This window comes from Cygnus olor, chromosome 14 (genome assembly GCF_009769625.2).
Source record: "Cygnus olor isolate bCygOlo1 chromosome 14, bCygOlo1.pri.v2, whole genome shotgun sequence".
NCBI lineage: Eukaryota > Metazoa > Chordata > Aves > Anseriformes > Anatidae > Cygnus > Cygnus olor.
In genome coordinates, this window is record NC_049182.1 from 13423422 (window position 1) to 13437062 (window position 13641).

A 13641-nucleotide genomic window follows, 5' to 3' on the forward strand; every position below is an offset into this window, starting at 1 on the left:
AATCCACAAGTGATAATGCCCAGAAATTCGCTTTATGCACACGGCAACTTTCAATAACATCTTTTCACTATAAACAATGAGTTAGTTATGTGGGAATAAGAATTGCACCATCATTGCACGCCTCCAGACAACTCTCAACTTGCAGCTCCACCAACACATGCTGCTAGTTCAGAAGGAAGAAAAAACACAAAAACAAACCCCAGGATGAAGAGCGAACATGAATGTAATACACAAGTGTTGTTTGGATGAGCTAAGTGTCTTTTAAATGACTGCAATTATCTGGAGGAATACGTACGGGAGGATGCTCTAACAAACACCTTCTCCTCTCCCCACCAGCCTGGAACAAAGCCGAAGACGCTGCCAACGTGGAGGGGATGGACCAACAACAGCTTCACAGCTTCTCCAGGAGAGCAAAGCAAGTAGTAATAATTAAAAAAAAAAAAAAGCTGTTGTAATAAATTCTTGGATGCACACCACAGCTGTCTGCAAAGCCACAACCAGACCCACCAGGCACGAAGTCGCTGTGAGCACGCAGCGGCCTGCTGGAGTCAGAGCAGCGCGGTCTGCCCGGACAGGAGCCCCTGCCCGTCACTGCCTTAACGCGGGGATGGCCGATGAAAGCAACTTTTGGTTTAAAAAACAGCAATATCACTAACCCACCCACGTTTCCTAAAAACAAGGGGAAGGAACTGGAAGGTTTGAGAGGAAGGAGTCATTGCTTGATTGTTTTTGTTGGGGGAGAAAAAGAGGAGGGGGTTAATCTGCTAACAGTGATTTACTGAGTTAAAAAAAAATAGTCTGATTAAAGACACCTCTCTCTCTCTCTCTGTCTCCTCACCTTCAAGAACAAGATAGAAGTCCTGTCCTGTCCCACTGCCTCTCCACCAGCACTTGGGTTCTGCTGAACTCTGCACCTTTCACTGATAGCCACTGACTTGCTAGACCCACGACGATGTTCTGTTAAACATAATCAAACTATCCTGACCAATTCCTGCAAACTCAGTAAAACTGCTTAAACCACCTGATGGTAGAGTACTGATACACAGACAAGAAAGGGACTTTCTGTCCCCCCCAGCTCTTTCAGGCTGTAAGATTTTAACCCTGTACAACTAGCTTGCATTACTCTGTTTTGCTACAAGTAAGCGTTCTAGCTTTTTTCTTTTTTTTTTTTTTTTGCTGGTGTTTGTTGCATTGTATTTCATTGCTTTTCTCTCTACTCCCAGCCAAGAGTGAAGAAAAAAAACAATCATACCGCTCTCTTCAGTGTGTCAGTACAAATTAGAGCACTTTGAGGATTCCAGGAGCAGTGGAAGTGCCCTGGACCAACACGTAATGACTAAGCCCACTGCCCTAGGAGCCCTCCCCACAGCTCTGCTTTTCAGGTGCGTTGCTTAATGTTAGTTAGGAAATGTTTTCAGTTGTAACAGCAGGGGTTCGTAACTAAACACATCTTCCAAGAAGTGGAAGTGGCAGTAACTATAAAGCAATACTTCACATCGAGATTTCAGCCATTTTCATAAAACCAAACCAGATGATGGCTTTTTGCTCTCCCAGAAAATACTGCATGTTCTTTCTTTGTATAAAGCCTTTCAACTCCCAGTCAGGTTTGTTGATTTGAAAGAAGTCATTGAACTGGGCGTATTAAAAACAACGACCTTTCCTTATGTTTTACTTGCTCCTTCTACTGTTTGCTTGTTCCCCTCCCGTTTTGGGATGGTGTTACACACTACCAACACCCACGAAAGAGATAGAGGGGGATATGGAGAAGGGAAGCTGAATGATTGCGGGGGACAATAAAAAGAAAGGTGGCCAGGGTCAGAAGTTCTGAGCAGGGAACCAGAGGAGGGCCACCACCTAAGGGCATCCATCAGACCCCGAAGGCATCGCATGGGGCCACTAGCATGACACAGAAGGAACGGGAATGCCCCCTGGGGTTCCTGCCCTATTCCCTCCTCCTGGTGGTGTCACCTGCCGGCCTGGCAGAGGCCACGAGAGGACCTGTAATTTCAGACCTCAGCCAAGGACCAGGGGACCGACAGAGAGCTGATGGGACCCATCCAACCAAGGCCTCCCCGCAGCGAGGGGTGCGCAGGCAGGACAGGAGGCTGGGCAGACGTCTCAGCTGCACTCATCACATCGCACCAAGTCCCCCGCTCACCATCTCCAGCTCGTTGTTCTGACTTCTCATCCTTTAAATTATTTAAATTCTAAGATGCTTCAGCTCAAACAGCTGGACACCAGGTACACCTTGAAACGAACTCTATTTCTCCACTGACAAATCGCATGTGAGGTCTGTACAGAGCTTGTCACTTCCGTACATACCCGCAGCCCATCACCAAATGTTATTTTATGAATTATCCAAGATCCCGAGCAACTCCTCGACGTTGAGCAATGAGACTCGCTAGGTCTCCAAGTCAAAGGAAATTAGTTTTACAAGTATACATTACAATGACACATTTGCAAGAAGGATGGTACAGGACAGGCAGCTTGTACATCTCCATGAGCTGCATTTACGCAGCAGAGACCCACTTGCACCTTCCCGCGTCTGTCAGCACACAGCCAGCTCTGTCCTCTGCTGCTCAACAACGCTGCCTCTGAATACAATTATTATTCTAGTCAATAAAAAAAAAAATTACCTTTCTATGGCTTCAGCTGAAAATCTCAAGAGCACTTTGCGAAGATGCATACTGACTTGCCCAGTGCTACGCAGGTTAAACACCATTTTACAGGCACACAGCTCAGCCTTGTTTACATGAAAAATTAAGCTGACCCTTTTGGGTATGCGAAGCTATATTACTAGTGTAGCCTTTGTGCAGACTATTTAAGTGGATCTTGTAGGCAGAGTTTGTATCACCCAAAAAAAAGGTAGGACAAGAAGAATCCTCCCTTAAAGCCTTAGAGCTGCTTTATCACCTGTGAAAGCACCCAGAATAAAACTGAACGAACAAAAACTTCGAACCCTTGAGGGGGTGGGAAAGGCGGTACAACGGCAAGGGTTAAAAAATAGTTCCTGGTAGCATCGCTTCTTTTTACTTCTTACTGACTTCTTTATTAATTGAAAAGAAGCAAATCTGCTATTTCCCTGAACACCCTCTCAATCTTGTGCTGCACAGCAGCAAGGACAGAAGTGTCTGACCGAAGCTTTCTCATCTCCAGAAAAACAATAAAATAAAACCTTCTTCTCCCGATCCTTCATCGGCTCTCCACAAGCCCTCTAATTTCAGTCTCTTTTTCTTAAAATAGCTGTTGAAGGCTACTCCGGAGCAGGGCGCACCAATGGGCTCACAGCATCCCAAACCTAACTTACACCAACATCTCATTTGCTCCCTGGCATCAGCTCCCGCTGACCAGAAAGCCTTCTGAAGTACCAGCAGCAAAGCACCGCTCTGCTCCCTAACAAGGCGGGGACAGCTTAGAAAACTGGATGTAGTTTGGAAAAAACGCACACAGAACTAAAACTGTATCTCATTAGCAGCAGTGAAACCCTACCTGCCACGCTGCTGCCACTGCTCTAGCTTATTTGCTCACCCCCTCGGAAACATTAAGGAATTTAACTCACTCCTAGATCATCACGTACATCAACGCTCCTCCTCTGTGTGTCATTTAATGTATTAAAACAGACCTACTGGGGAACTGTTGGGCATCCAGTTTGGTTTCATGTTCTCACTGCTGTTCCACTCTCTACCTTGGTAAGTTATCCCCCTTAGTTATAACTGACCCCAAGTTTGCTTTTCCCATTCCTAGCTGCCTGATTTAAAGAAAACATTTCAAAACATACTCTGTTGAGTTTAAATGATTAATTAAGTAGCTGTCTTATAAATTAGAAAAATTATAACAGAATTAAGGCAATGTCAAGGGCCTAGTGGAGAACCTCCCTTTGCAAACTGGGGTAGTTTAGATCTGAATACTGAATAATTTCTATCGCTTCACAAAGCATAGAAAAAAGGTTACTCCTCTTTGATTCCACCAGAGCTGTTTATAAACATCCGTGAAAGGATCAGCAGATGTTTTACATGGTGCAGCTGGGATTAACTAACAAAAATATGTAATCATGTTCAGATAAAAGGTAGCTGGCTCTTTAAAAAGAACAGTCGAGGAGGAATTATGAATCATATTTGCGTATCAGATTTGCTAATAGGAGAGCGCTATAGTAAGCCATTATGCACAGGAAAACAAAGTCACGCCCATTGCCACCCTGACTGGAAGACAATGAGTCGCAGTTTTTCAGGAGAAAGATCCCATTTACAGTTGCAGTGACTGTATGCTTCCTGCCATTCCTTTACCTCAAAGAAAAACTCCATTGCATCAACTTCTACCTGCCACTGTTGCTTCCCGGTGCCACAGGTCACCCTCAGTGCTCATCTTTTCTGTTTACTTCCTCCAGCAAGGGTGCTGGTATATGGCTTTGTGAGTACTTTTTTATTTTCAGTCTCACACGCTGGATTAAAATAGTGTGGAGCTAGAAGTAGTAATTATCAAACATCTGCACTTTCTGTGAAGCTGCAATTCTGTTCAACCAATGCACGAGCTACAAACTCACTGAGCAGAGCTATTCTGGATTAGCTATAAAGCTAAATTAGGGTGAATTCCCAGAAGTAATAAAGAACCCAAATCCTCAAGGTTATATACATTAAAGTTCCACAACATGAGACTTAGAGCAATTTCCAATTACAGCAAGATAGCAGAAAACAGTAACAGACATTCAACACTGTGTTGGGTGACTTTGTCTCAATATGGTATGGTCCCAACAAAATAACAATCACTCCTCTTTTATTCACCACGCTTCCTCTGGCGTCCAGCAATGCCAAGAGATGCCAGCAGGACCGAAGCTGACGCAATACAGCAAGTGCATTCACAGGATGGCATGGCCTCGCAGGTCCTCACCCTAGACTAACCTCACTATCCATCTATGACAAGTAGATTGCTTCTGCCGTTAAATGTTTGTGAGCTTAACTAATTCTCTCCGTAAGAAAAGAAATTTAGAAATCAAATTGTAACAGTAGATACAAGTTCAGTGCCGGTCTGACTTTCCGCTGAAGTCTATTTCCAGCCCACAAACATTTCTACTTATGTGGATTCTTTTGCAAGATCAGTTTCTCCATCTCACAGCTGCAGAAGGAAGATATTCATGCCGCTGAAAACACACAAATTAATTTTCTATTACATCTTTCAGTTCACTTTATCAGACCCACGGAAGCCCTGCGAAGAAGCTGTACATTAACGTTTGCCATTACACGTCAGACACTGGAAATGCTGATGTTTCACAAAGCTAGGGAACGTACCGAGACGTAAATACATGCTTCAGTATTTTAAAGTCATCACAGGATTTCTAATCTCTGCCCGCTGCGCTCCCCCCTGCCACCTTGGGTAAACTTTTAATCTCGGATGCAGAGGCCTATTATTAGAGCTGGCTGAAAAAAACATGAAAGACCAAAGGCACGTTGTTTGTTATGGACAAGGTTAGGGCAAAGCATTTTAAAAACAAAAACTAAGTCATTGTCTCTTTCTCCTGAGGAAAGTCAAAGACATTTCCTTCAAAAACTGTTTCTCTGTGAATAACAAACTGTTAATGACTCAACATAAAACAATGCCCTCTTTAAACAAGAAGTTTCAATTCGGCAAGGAGAAACAACTCTCACCAAACACTTAACGCAGCCTTAGCACCCAACGACCCCGCGTTTTGGGCCATAAGCTGGGCTTTCAGTCCATTTCAGACCAGGCAGGAGTTGAGAAACCCCAGCCTTCAGCAGGGCTGGAGGAGGAGGATGTGCGCTGGAACCAAGGCGCTGCCAGCAGGGCCTCTCCCACCTCCCCCGCTTCCCCCCTCACCACGCAGGAAAAACGCAGGAAACAACAAGGAACCGGAGCGAGCCCCGGGAACACCTTTCACACAGCCCCGTCTCAAAAACACAAAGGGAAAAACAAAGGGGGGGAGGCGAGGGGAAGCAGCAGAGATCCTGGCTTAGCTCAACGCAGCCGTCCCGGGTGGGACTCGGGGTGCTGGAAGCAGGATTTGGGCGCTCGCAGCCCAGGTGGGACACACCAGCTCCGGCAGGGGACACAGCCCAGTGGGGAGGCCCAACGAGCCCCCCCAGCTCCCTGCTAAATCCCAAAGCCACACACTTTCCTGGAGGCTTCCAGCCCGAAGTATTGTGGGGCGGGTAGGGCTAAAAGCAGGCCGGTACATCCCGCTGAGCGACCCCGAGGCACGAGGCAGCGTGGGCTGAGGTAAATCGGGCCAGGAGCCGATGACTCGCTCCGCTTTTGGGGTACCAGCGGCGGGACAAAACTTTCTGCCAGCTCAGGAGCACTGCACTTCTCCTGCCGCACGCTGCCGGGGCGGAGGCGGGCGCACAGAAACAAAGTTAGGCTAAGGGGAGCTGCGAGCCGAGGCTGTGCTTGGCGTATGGAGGCACAAACTCCAGTCTGGGGGAGAGGAGCGTAAGCACGAGGACAGGCTCGGTTCAGGGGGGGCCGCAGGGAGCACAACCGAGGCGCGCCGGTCCACGAAGGCATCGCCCCAACCACCCACGCGAGCCCACCCCACGGCGACCCCCAGCCCTCCCCAGGAATCCCACCTCACCCCCGGGGCCAAAACCCTTCCCCAACCCCCCCCCCCCTCCCCGCCACCGAAACTCGCCCAGAGTTGGCCGAAACCCCAGCTCCTACCGAGGCGAAACGCCCCAAAGCGCGGCCCCAACGCCAGGCCCGGGCGGCGCCCCAGGCCCCAGGCCCGCTCCCGGAGCCCGCCCCCAGGGTCCCGGCCCCCGCCCGGACTCCGAGGGGGGACCCGGGGGGCTCCCCCCGAAGGGGGCCGCGGGCACGGAGCGACCCCCACGGCCCCCCCCCGCCGCCGGGCTCCCCCCCGGCCCGCCCCGACCAAAAGTTTCCAAGCGGCCCCAGGGCGGCGCGGGGGGCCCCGAGAGTTACCGGGGAGCTGGCGGAGGGCCCCGCCGCGCACTCTCGCTCCTCTCCGGCCCCCGGCCGCTTTGTCCCGGCCGCCGCCCGCTGCCGTCCCGCGGAGGCACTGGGCTCTTCCGGCGCCTCCCGCCGCCGCTCCCCGCCCCGCGCCGCCCGGCCCGGCCCGGCCGCTCCCCGCGGCGCCGCCCCCGCGCCGCCCGCGGCCAGGTGAGGGCTGGGGGGGGGCCTGGGCACGGTCTCGGGGGGGGGCCGCCGTGCCCCCGGCTCCCCTCGGCCCCCCCGAGTCCAGCCCCGGGGGTCCGGGCCCGCAGCCGGGCCTGCTCCGCCAGGCTGGCCTGGGGGGCTGGCCTGAAAGCTGGCGCCTCGGTCCTGAGGTGGGATCAAAGTTTTCAGTCGAAACTCCTTGGGGGGATCGAAAATCTCCAAATTAGTGATCAACTGGGTTCGAACCACACAGTCAGTCCAGTTGGAAAACATCAAGGCGAACCGCCCCTTGACACAGGTCCACTGCTAAACCATGTCTCTCAGCACCACGTCCACACTCTTAAATACCTCCAGGGATACCCCATCACCCCCTGACAGCCCATCCCGATGCGCCACCACCTTTTCCGTGAGGAAATTCTTCCCGATATCCAAGCCAAACCTCCCCTGGCACAACCTGAGGCCACTGCCTCAGGTCCTTTCACCTGAGAATTGAAACTAACACCCTCCTCACTGCAACCTCCCTTCGGGTAGTGTTGGAGAGCTGTGAGGCCTCCTCTCTGCCTCCTTTTCTCCAGACTAAGCAGCCCCAGTCCCTTCAGCCACTCCTCATATGTCTTGTTTCCGTTAAAGAGGTTTGTAGGCTGCCCGAGTCACTGCAACATCCAAAGTTCAAGACATGGCTTCTGACTGGGACGTTACTGAGTCGTAATTAATCTTCTGATAACTCATTTCAGCAAGAGAAAACATCCATCGTACCCTTGGTTGTGAGAGTTTAAAAAAAGTTTGAGGCAGCCTTTACCTTCCTGGGCTGCTGCAGGGTGCAAGGATAGCAAACCTACTGGAAAACTGGTAGGGGCCTTCCAAGAAAATGGAGAAAAAATTGTAGCTCAGTTCCTCTTGGGTTATGTAAAATGGTGTTTTCTTTTGGAAAACTAATGTATAGTATTTTAACATTCTTGAGAGCTGATGCTTTCAGGAAAAGTCTTGTTTTCATGCAAATGTCTGTAATAATGAAAATGCAGAGGAGAAGGGATACAGGAGGAAATCCCTGACATAAAAGCACCGCCAAGCAGTGACAAGGCAGATGTGGGGGATTTCCTGAGCTGGGGTTTGCTATTTCCAGTGTCTGGTGGAATCAGCACCAGAGCCCCTGCCAGAAGAGAGGGAGCTTTTAGGGGCTGAACTTTAGTCAATGGAGGTAGATTTGTGGATAGGAAGAGCTGTCTTTAAGGAGTAATTTATTTCAAACGCTTTGAAAAATGTCAGTGACCATTTTTATCCTGTACCAAATGACTAGGATTTTTCACAGTATGTTTTGACATGACTTTTAATTCAAATATCCCTGCAGAACTTATGCTTGCACTGGATTGTGAAAACAAATGAATAAATTTAATACATTTCATGACTCATTTACCAATATTTCTGAGATACCTGAATCTATTTGCTCCATCCTTTGATATTAATCAAAATACACAGAGACTGAGCAACCATCGGGGAGTGTACGTCCGAGCTTTCTAATTTAGCCGAGGGAGCAAACAGCTCGTGCAGGTTCCCCAGTGGCCAGGCCCCAGCCAGAGGCACCGCAGAGGCACGCAGTGGTTTATGACTGAGACTTTCCTCTGGGTCTGGGTTCGATGACATTAACAGGACCCCGTTTCCTATTTTTGCCATACTTCTACAAGCCGTTCCTGCAGGAAGACAGACGGTGTCCTGCAGCGATTTAGATTGCATTTTTCCTTCCTGCAGGTTTAATCCAAGAAAGGGATCCAAGACAGGGAAATAAATGCAATGCCACTGTTTTACAATCCAGAAAGAAAATAGGGATCAGAGTCTGACCTTGTGAGCAAAGTTAATCGACAGAAAGCAAGATCTATAATTATGATACTGAAACATTAGTTATTAAAATAATATAGGGTGTTCAGTGTCTTAACAAGCAGACTCCCCTTCAGAAACAGAGAGAAAACAGATTTTTAAGCTCTTTGTACTTCCTGCTTGTACCAAACCATTAATATTTTGGTGTCAGTTGCACCAGGGATTCAAACTACTCATTTCTGATCTGTAGCATACTCTCAGTAAAATTGAGTTTACACTTCAATAGCTTGCTTTCTTTCATTACTCCTTTTAATATCATGTCTTGGCCTCCTGTGGTGGCTTCCACATTCGTCGGTTTTTCACGTCTCACATCCTTTCAGGACAAAATGTCAGATTAAAAAAAAAATCCCTTTTAAAACTACAAACTCAAAGGTAGAAGGCCTGGAGTGGTGGAGAATCACACGTTCTGTACTGTGCTGCTGAAAAGCAAAGCAAAAAGTAGGCAATCAGCTGGCAGCTCTGTTGGTTCGTGGATCAAGTTAAAAGACTCGGCAAACAAAAAACAAAATCATGTAAAAATAGAGCCAGCTAGGTTGGGATTGGACTTTGTCTCTTAATTAACAGCTCTTTCTGGAACATGGTGGCAGGCTCTGTCAACGAGACTGAAATGCGGGGTGTTGTTTAGACAGGCACCCAGGAACAATAGCTAGCACTTCCCATCCAGCAAATGTCATTAAGACAGCATCAGGCTGTGCCAGCAGTTGAAATCCAATCCATTTTCTGACATGAGTCAGAAGTTTTCTGCTTGACCCTGAATGTCCCTTTTAACAATGTTTGTGGTTTTGTAATTCCATTTTCTTGTATTTTTTTCTTTTTTTTTTTTTTCTCCATGTTTTTCTCACCCCTTTTCACTAGGTAAAAAGCAAATATAAACCCAGGGAGAGAACAGGCGAGGAGGAGAGGCTGCTGCAGCGATACCGCAGGTAAGTTGTTAAGCACAAAACAAACAAACGCTTTCAGTCTTGTCTCTATTAGGGCAATTCGAGGTGTAGCACGTCACAGCAGGCAACGGCTGGCGATTGCGCACTGCTGGCAACATAACTGCATTAGTCAGAGGTGTGCACAAGGGCAATCCCTGCCTAGAGCTGCCGAAGGATACCCGTGTGGGTGTAGCCACAGCAGCAGAGCTGCCCTTTCGCCATTATAACCCAGGGTAGGTTTGTGCGCCAAGCAAGGGTCTTGTTTATATAGCACCTGGTGTACCTGTGCTGTCTACTAGTCACAGCATACGTGGGGTCTAAATGATGTGCTTTAGCTAGAATTGGATTTTCTGTTTCTGTGACAACATTGCTGAAAGTAAAATAGTTGCTCTATGCATACATTCATGCCTGTCTCAAAGTGTACACTTGATCTTTGTGTATGTGTTTTTTTGTTTGTTTGTTTGTTTTGATACAAGCATTTCAGTTTTATTATTTCTGAGAAGTCAGCCTTGAAGCGAAGTGAGAGCGTAAAGACAGGACTGCTGGGTCGAGGGGTGGTAATGGGGGAATCAAGAGAAAATGGGAGAGGGCAGGAGATGAAAGGAACGAAGGAGAGAAGTGGGAAGGACGCAGAGCAATGCTGGTAGAAGTTGCTGCAGAAGAGGCTGAATGGTCAATGGGAAGAGTAAAAATAAGTTAAAAAAATAAAAGAATCTGAGGGTCCAAATAGCAGGGGGTAGAGGCTTTCTGCAAGCCGATGCCATGCCATGCGGCAAGGACAGCCACGGGGCAGCTACAGAGGAGTGATAGGGTGCAGAGCCTTGTCACCTCTGCCCATCTCTGCCTCGCTGCCCATCCCTTGGTCTGCCAGCATGGGGGGCAGGGGCAGGGTAGGGACCTCGCAGCTGGGTGGGCTTCATTCTGGAGGTTACCCCAGAAAGCAGCATCCCCTCGGGTGGCTCTGGTGAAGCCATCGATGTAGCACAGTGAGACAAAATGGAGGGTCTGGCACAAACACCATCTCACGCATGGTATGGCACCAAGTCCCAGGGGCTCCCCAGTGTCAGTCTCAGCATCCCCATGCAGCTGGGAGACATCACCATTCCTCTGCAGGGCTCCTTACATTAAAGAATAAGAAACTCTCCCAAGATCCAGTTAGGAATCTGCACAGCCAGGAAACAAATCTCAGTGTCCTGGGGCAATGGATGCCTCAGGATTGTGCTAGCAGAGTGGAAACACTGGTAGGTGCTGCTTTTGGTGGGACTGCAGCCACACCACCTAAGCCGTGCATTACAGCAGAGCTAAAGCACCCACCTCAATTAAACAAACCTGAGTCAGGAAGAGAACAGATTTACCAGTTCGTCTGCACTCTGCACCTACACCAGGGGCTCGTGCTGGCATCGCGGACTGCCTGGGGATGGGACTTGCTGCCTCCAAGCTTGACACAGTCTGTACCAGCCAGGGCTACAGCCACGGTGCTTGTCCTGCCTGGTGACTCCAGGGCTTACAACTATTTCATTCACCATCACTGCCCACCCTCTCAAAGAAAAATGTTCTTCTAGAAACATGCTGTGGTTCATTCTTAGGGAGCTACTGGATTCTAACTGAAGCACCGTCTCTTCCTCTGCTGCTAAACGTTCCTGGGGCCTGCAGAAAGAGAAAGCGATCGTAACACCAGCATGACCCCAAACCTAGGGGCTGGCAACACAGATCAGCATCCTCCCCCCTCCCACGGCATGGGCATCCGGAAAAAACAGGCGGAAACCCTAACAAGGAGAAATTATGCTGTCCCAAAAGAGTCAGCATGAACTGGGTTCACTGGTTGCTGCTTTGCCAACAGTGCAGCCAGAGCAGTTTGCATTCACCTCCCGTTCGCACAGCCTTTGTGTAATAAACTGCCATAGCCCCAGAGAAGGGAACATTCAAAAAAGTGCCCCAAAGCAATGCATAGCAGAAGCCTGAGAATCCTACTGTATGAGTCACTGACCTCCACACACTGCATCTATTTTAGCCTTTAATTAATAAGGTTTTACATTTCTTTGGCACTTTCCATCTGGGAAGATACTAAAATGCTGTGAAGACTAAGGGCATACAGAACCACTGAAATGTGGTTCCCGGAGAGGTGGGACTGTGCAGGGAAGGAAAGCTTAGCCAAGGGCACTGGGAGAACATTCTTAATTTTAAATAGAGCCTCCGTTATATCACTGAGCATTTCATATCCATGGAGAATAGAAGATTTTAGTTTCTAAAGCACTACTTGAATAAATAAAGAAAGCAATCTACAGTGCTTATCCCGCGGGGACGCAGTGCAAAACAAGTGCTGGGTGATTTTAATTTAGGGTGCTAGAGGACCCCGAGATAACCTGCAGATTTAAGGCGCCATTGGATCAAGGCTTTCCTCCTTCCTGACGAATATGTTATTTCCCAATGCTAGACAAAGGCAGAAGCCAGTGGAGGAAACAAATCCCATGCTGCCAGCAGCTGGCCCTGCACTGGAGCATCCAGAGGCTTCAGGAAGGTAAAATCTGGCCCCAAACACCAAGTGGGACAATGGAGAAAGCACCGTGGAAACCCTCCTGCTGTTCCACGGCCAAGGTGACCTGGAGGGGAGCTGGTGCTCCTCTGCACCAGCACCGATCCCTTCCTTCCACCCTCAAAAGGTTGAGCTAACTGAAGGAAGCTCTCTGCCCAGCTGACTTCCCCAGCAGAGACGTTCGTGCCGACAAGCTGGGCCTGGTGCAGTGCTACCCCAAGGGGACCGAAGTGCTGGTCAGCTGCAACTGACACCCCCCTTGCTAAACCCTTGGCCAAAATAGGCTGGGAACAGTTGGCTGCAAGGAGATTTCAAAGGGATGTCAGCATTCTCTTTTTCTCCGTGCAATTCCAGCCTATTTTTATCTGCCTCTTTCTGGAAGAGATACACGGGCATGGCCAGGGCTAGTCGTAAACTTTCATTGCTTCCTGAGGAGAAATTGCAGGCAAATTACAGGCTGGCGCACTCCTTTTATGTCTGTGCTGCTCGGGGCATGTCAGCGCTGCCGCATTCCTTCCTGCCCTGACACATTCCTCACCGGCGTGTCCTCCCTGACGGACACTGACGGTGTGCCTCCGTGGTTAAAACACCCGACATGCTCACCACGGGGCGAGCTCTCAGCGGGTAGCCGGAGAAACACGTCCTGGGTGGGCCGAGTGTCTCAGCATTCCCAAAGAGCAGGGATTACTAGCAGATAATCATTCCTCTCTCATGAAGACCAATGCGTATGGTTTTTATACTTTTGTGCCAGCAGGGAAACTGAGGCACGGCAGGTTGGTGGCATTCTCAGTTATATGCAGTGGAAAAAACCCAACCTCATGTCCCCACCGTCCCCAGCCCCTGCGTCCAAGCTCAGGACTTGCACCTCACCTGCCTACGGCTGGAAATCCCCCAACACGTGGCTCTCCGGGCACTGAAACTCCCTCCAAAGGGACACATGCTGTCGTCAAGGTGAAAAGTATTGCTGCTGAAATGTGATCAAAGAGCGAGTTATCAACTTAAGTGTACTCAGGAGTTTCTGTTTCAGACAAGAGAGTTATCATCGAGAAACCAATCTTATAAGGTAGCTGCTATTGACAGGGAAATAAAAGGAATACAGTTCTTACCAGACAGACCTAAGTTGCTCCAAATTGCTGTCAGCTTGAAATATCTCACTGGTAATTTGTTTTCAAATCCTTTCTCCCTAAATTT

At 48.9% G+C, this 13641-nt stretch overlaps 1 protein-coding gene across 3 annotated transcripts in view; it reads right to left on the reverse strand.

The window, feature by feature from the left end:
* Nucleotides 1–7086, reverse strand: part of CTNNA1 (catenin alpha 1) — a 115146-nt gene extending 108060 nt beyond the window's left edge. The window contains exon 1 of one of the 3 annotated variants that reach the window (XM_040573103.1): nt 6931–7086. The gene's annotated coding sequence lies outside the window, so the exon portion shown is untranslated. Of the gene's footprint in view, nt 1–6640; nt 6659–6880; nt 6900–6930 lie in introns of those variants that run through there. The other 2 variants (XM_040573104.1, XM_040573106.1) reach the window with 2 other exon arrangements.
* Nucleotides 7087–13641: the final 6555 nt, after the last annotated feature.